Source organism: Belonocnema kinseyi, chromosome 5, assembly GCF_010883055.1.
Source record: "Belonocnema kinseyi isolate 2016_QV_RU_SX_M_011 chromosome 5, B_treatae_v1, whole genome shotgun sequence".
In the NCBI taxonomy this organism is placed as follows: domain Eukaryota; kingdom Metazoa; phylum Arthropoda; class Insecta; order Hymenoptera; family Cynipidae; genus Belonocnema; species Belonocnema kinseyi.
The window spans coordinates 128,532,608-128,539,248 of record NC_046661.1 but is presented as its reverse complement, the minus strand read 5'-3'; positions in this window follow the sequence as shown (position 1 = coordinate 128,539,248).

Genomic DNA, 6,641 nt, shown 5'->3' with positions numbered 1-6,641 from the left:
TAAAGAATGAGAGGAATTCAAGGAATTTGAAGAACATAAGGAATTCGAAGAATTTAAAGAATTCGAAGAACTCAAACAAATTCTAAGAAATTCAAATAATCCAAGTAATTAAAAAAATTATTAACGTGTTTCCTTGAATTCAAGGAGTTCGACGAACTCAAGGAATGAGAAGAATTTAAGCAATTCTAAAAACTCAAGGAATTCAAAGAATCCAAGAACCTTAAACAATCATTCATTTGTTTCCATGAATTCTAGGATTTTGATTGGAAGTATTTAAGGAATTCAAAGAACTCAAGAAATTCGAATAATCCATGAGCTTTAAACAATAACTAGCTGTCTTGCGCGCACCACGGCGCGCGCCTATTTTTCTTTTTATGAAAAAGAATAAATGAAAAGCCTATCTTCTCTATGTTATACATATTTAATTAATGTTACAAAATATTAGTATAAAATAATAGAGGACACCAAGGAATGAGTTCTGTATCTGATACTGCAATTAATCTTTTATTATAGGATTTCAACGAATTTTATATTTTTAGGTAGAAAATTAAATTGAACTATTTTATTCGAAATGAGCTATTTCTAGTAAAAATTAATTTACACGTAATATGGACGAATAGCATTTATTACGATTTTGGAGCTCACGTTCATGATAATCATATTCATTAAATAATAAACTTTGCATTTTTACACCACAATTTTTATAAATCAATTTAGCAAAAAATTTTAACGAGATTTATAATAATCAATGACCTTATAGGCAGAAAAACACATGTAATAAGCTTGTTGCCACTTGGGAAACTCTTCCCTGAAAATCTTGGTTAAATCTCCCCAATATTAGTTCATGCGTTCAATACCATAAAATTTTTATTAACGACTATTTCATTATTCCGATTTACACAAAGTCATTACACAACTTTTCAAGGAATAACGCGATATATGATTAATGTACGAATTTTGATTACAACACTAGATCAATGTTTACAAAGTTGGAAAAAAATTACATTATTAAACGCAAATTTCTGCGAATGGTCAAATATCGGGGTTAGTTAAGTCTCCTACTTTCCACTGGACTTATCACATTAAAGTTTATGAAAAACATAAATATTTTGTTTAAAATTAAACTAATAATTATTATATTTCAAATTACGTTCAAATTAATTAAATTTTCTATTAAAGATAACACTTTCAACAAATAAATATTTGAAAAATTATCATGTGGAGTGAAGGTGTTGTAAAAAATGTGGATTTTGCATCAATTTTAATTATTGGACGTGAAATGGGATTTTTAATTTGAATTTTTGTCTAATTTAAATTTCTCACATTTTAATCTTATTTTATAACTGACAATTCTTTATTTGTTTAAAATTCGTCTTTCTAGTTGAAAAATTAATAATTTTAGTTAAAAATTCATCTGTTTGGCTAAAAAATTCACTTTTTTTTAATTCTTTTTTTTTAAATAAATTAATTTCCTGCTTGAAAAAGTAACTTTGCTACTTTTAGTTTAAATTCGAATCTCTTATAGAAAATTAATCTTTATGATTAAAAATTCGTTTCCTTATTTTTACAATGCATCTCTTGGCTCATTCTTGGTATATATGCATATATGCATATATTATTGAGCGAATGAACAAAGAAAAAAGGAGAATATCTACACAATTGTTGAGTTTTCAACCCAAAAAGGAAAGTTTTAAAAAATAGTTGAATTTTCAACTAAAAGGGATATTTTTTCATTGTGTTCATGTTCAGTAATAAAATATAGTTTCTACCCAAAGAGATGAGTTTTTTAACCAAGAAACAATTTTAGTCAAGACAGAAAAAAAATTCAACTAAATTGTTGAACATTTTCAACAAAAAATTTTTGAAACCCCTTATAGTTTAAAAATCAAGTCATTCGTTAAAAATTCGTCTTTTTTTTGTAAAACATTAATCTTATTGGTTAAAAATTAATTTGTGAATATAGCATTTTTTATGACGAAAAAATAGTTCTCTTAAAACCTAATCTAAAAACAACATAATTCCCTTCCTGATCGATTCAGCGACTTGAAGTTCAAAACCTGTCTAATGTTAAATGGATTCGATATCCTTTGAAATAATTTTTATAACACTGTTTGTTTTAGTTGAAAATTAATTGTTTTTTTAACAGAAAATTGAACTATGACATTTTTGGTAAGAAAGTGATTTTTTTAATTAAACTGTAATCTTTTTTAGTTAAAAATGTAACTAATTGTTTAAAAATCCATAGACGTGAAAATTTAACTTTCCATTTTTGGTTGAAAATTTATTGGTATGTTTAATTACAATTTGTTTTGTTAGAGAACTCAGCTATTTTTTATATATTTGTTTGAAACTTTCTAGATTTTGTAGAAAATTCGTAATTTTTTGTAGAAAAGTAATATTCTTGGTTGAAAATTAATATTTTTCATTAAGGATTAAGTTATTTAAAAAAAATTCCTTTTCAGTTTGTCAAAAACCAATATCTTTCAAATAAATTACGATTTTACTATTTTTGGTTGAAAATTGATCATTTGTACTTACTAATTCAATTTTTTTAATTTTTCTGTTTCGGTATAAAATTAATCTTCTTGGCTTAGAATCGACCTTTTTTCGTTAAAGATTAAACTATTTGGATACAAATTTATCTGTTTTGATGCAGTATTTAGAAATTTTGAATTTTGTTGAAAATTTGTCATTTTTGGTAGAAAAATAAAATTCTTAATTAAAATTTCATCTTTTTTTCGAGGATTCGATTATTATATGAAAAATTTGTTTTCTGGTCAAAAATTAATTTATTTAAGAGAAAAGTCGATCATACAATTTTTGATAGAAAAATGATATTTAAAAAAGTTTATATTTTTTTGTTACGAATATAATTTTTTTCAAACCGTCTTTTTAAACAGGGAAATTAATCTTTGCGTTTGAAAATTCATCTTCTTCATTGAGGGATCAATTATTATTTTTTGACAATTCCTTCATATGTAGTCAAAAATTATTTTGTGTAAAATAAAATTGGATTATATCATTTTTGATAGACAATTTATATTTGAAAGAAAAAAATGTATCCTTTTTAGTTGAAAATTCAACCATTTGTATGAAAATGCACATATTTCGATGAAAATTCGTGTTTTTGGTGGGAAATTAGTCTTCTTGGTTGAAAATACATCTGCCTGCTTGAAATTTCAACTATGTATCATCAAATGCATCTATTTTAGTAAAACTTCAATTAATTTGTTGAAATTTTATTGTTTGTTGTTAAATATTAATTCTTTCAACTAAAAAGGAATTATCCTATTTCTGGTTTTAAATATTTATATTTTTAATTAAAATTTGATCTTTTTTAGTTAAAAACTCCACTATTTGTTTTAAAACTGATCTTTTTGATTAGGGTTCAACTATTTTGTTTAAAATTAATTAAACAGTCAACTGCACAATTTCAGAATAAAAAATTATATTTTTGATTAACAATTCATTTTTCATTTAAAAAATCGTTTTTTTTTTTTTTATAGAAAATTATTTTTCTTGGTTAAAATATTATCTTGTTTAATGCGGAATGAACTATTTTCTTAATTTTGTTTGTTTGTTAAAAATAATGTCTTTAAGGAAAATTTTAATTATATCATTGTTGGTGGAAAACTAATAGTTTTTTATAGAGAATTAATGTTATGGGTAAAAAATTAATCTGTTTTTTATTATTCTTAGCATAGACGTCTAAATTCGATTATCATTTGCTAAATAATGTGTAGAACTTTCCTGATTTTGAGTGAATTCCATTTTATTTTAAATACTTTTTATAATATTGTTCTTGCATTGAAAATTTATTTAGTTGAAAATTCTATTATTTGTTTTAAAAAAAATTTAATTTTGTGTTTGCAAATTCATCTTTTTTTGTTAAAACTTTTACTATTTGGTTTCAAATTCGCCTGTTTCGGTTAAAGTTTAAATAACCTATATATAGTTTCATTTTTTTATATACTAAAAACTGAATTATTCTATTTTTGTTCGAAATTTTATATTTTTTATTAAAACTTGATCTTTTTTAATTAGTACTTTTGTTTGAAAATTCTCTTATTTTGTTTAAAATTTGTGTCTCTTGTTATAAATATAAAACTTCTCCCCTGAAAATTCATCTTTTTTATTGAGAATTCAACTATTTTGTTGTAAGTTCATATGTTGTTGGAGGTTTTCAAAATTATCTTTTTATAAAATAAAGATTGAGCATTTGGCAAAATTGTCGGCTACATCCATAAACCTGAACATAATTCATTCAATCCCACATTTCTTAAACCATATATTGTTTAAAAGCACATAAAACATTGGAAGCCTATATATTTTATACAGCTTTTTTGTGGTGAAGGTGAAGTGCAAAGAGTTTAATGGTACTTTTCTGATATTGAGTAAAGTTAGTGTAACATCGGTGTATTTTTAGTTATAAATTAATGTTTTAGTTATTATTTGCATCCAATATGATCATTAGCATCAAGTATTATTCCTGCGATGCATGGAATTTGTTATAAAATTTCATTGTTGATATAAAATGCAGTCGCAACTTATTGACATTTTGAGGTTAATGTTACATTTTGCAATTCAAGAACGAACTGCTTGCAGTTAAAAAATTTATCAAAAAGACGTAGGATGAAAACATAAAAAGCTATTTTTTATTTTAATCCTGATAAAAAATTGTTCCTGTTTTTTTTTCACAAAAAATTTGATAAATTTGAATGAAATTTTTGTGAAATTTGTATGGAAAATTTCATTAATTTCCATGTATTGCAAACACATAGTATGTTTTTCGTATTAAGAAAAATGAGTAAAAGCTTAACTTTCGTAATGTTTTTGTAGTACATTTTCGTAACTTTTCATTGCAAAAAATAATATTTCATAGATTTTTGTATATATACGGATGATTTACATTAAAGTAGCAAAAATAATCTAATTCTGCGACCAGCTCTTCGCTCTTGTATTCTAAAATTAATTCTTAACCTCAAAATCTTACAAAGTTGTTATCGCATTTTACACCAGCAATAGACTTTAATAACAAATTCCATGCTTCATAGAAATATTACTCAATGTTAATGTTTATATTAATAACAAATAATAACTTAAACATTAAGTTGTAATTAAGAATATACTAACCCTGCCGATAGAAAACTCATGAGTATATGCTAAAGATTCTCAAGGCTCTGAGAAGCTCGGAGAAATTCTCCGTAGGTACTCAGGTAGATATATTTAATGGTCCAGGTAGCTCGTTCAAATGCTTTAAAATATCCTTTCCGAAATTGAAATAAAAATACGACCATAAATAACAGACTGAGAGGCTTAAATTGAAATCAGAATTCGATCATAAATAACAAGCAGAGGCACTGTATTGCGGCGGTACGGGCAGCAAGGTGGTGGTAAAAGAGAATCATTGATTCGTATTATCGATTTTAAATTTCGATGCGATTATTATTCCCAACAATGATCCAAAAATACTTGCGCATGCTTGAACTGTGCTGCGCTCATTGGCTCTAGTTCGCGTACGTATTATAAATCAAGTACAGACGCGCACCTTAGCCAATGAACATCACTCAAATCCAAGCAAGCCCAGATCAAGGCAGCTCCGTTGGGATCATTAACTTCAAGAAAAGACGTGTAACATTCCATTACTGTCTAACTCACGGTGACTCATGAATGCCTCTGTCGCACGCGTGTAGCTATAAAAGAACGAGCAACCGTGACAATTTTTTGAATATTTTCCAACGCTGTCTAATCCACTGATGCCTCGTGTCACACACATATAGCAATGAAATCGAGTATTGTGACAATCGAAATCGACAATATCGTTTAGAGATTTTATATTAAGGATTCATCTGGTTCCATGAATACAAAGATTTCGATTAGAAGAATTTAAGGGATTCAAAGAACTCAAGGAATTCGAATTATGCAAGAACTTTAAACAATCATTTTTGTGATTTCATGAATTCAAGGATTTTGAAGAACTCAAGGAATTAGAAGTTAAGGAATTCCAAGAACTAAATGAATTTCGAGGAATTTGCATATCTTAGAAAATTATAAATAATTGAAGGAATTCCACGAATTCAAGTAATTAAGCAAATTGAATCAATTCGAAGAACTAAAGTAATTCCAAGAATTTAAGAAATTCAAAGAACTCAAACAAATTCACAGAAATTCGAATAATCCAAAAAATTAAAACAATTATTTCATTAATTCCATGAATTCAAGTACTCTCTCTTTATTATTTATTATAAGACTCTTTATTATTTATTATCAGAAGTTGATCAGTTCAAAGATTATAAGAATTAAAAAATTAATTTTTCAATTGAAAATATCACTATTCCATTTTCGGTTAAAAAGTTATATTTTTTCGTTGAAAAATCGGTTGCTTGTTTACAAAAATTATTTAGTATTAGTTGAAAAATTTAACTATTTATTTCACTTTTTTATCATTATTCAAATTTTTGGTAGAAAATTAACTTTGCGCTTGAAAATTAATGTTTTCGGTTAAAAATTATGATTTTTGGTAAGAGTTAATTTACTTTATTGAAAAATACGAGGGTAGTTCAATAAGTCCTTAGAATGAAGTATAAAAACAATTTTTTTTGGGTAAATTTTTTTTTATTTTTCAACATAATCTCCTTGGA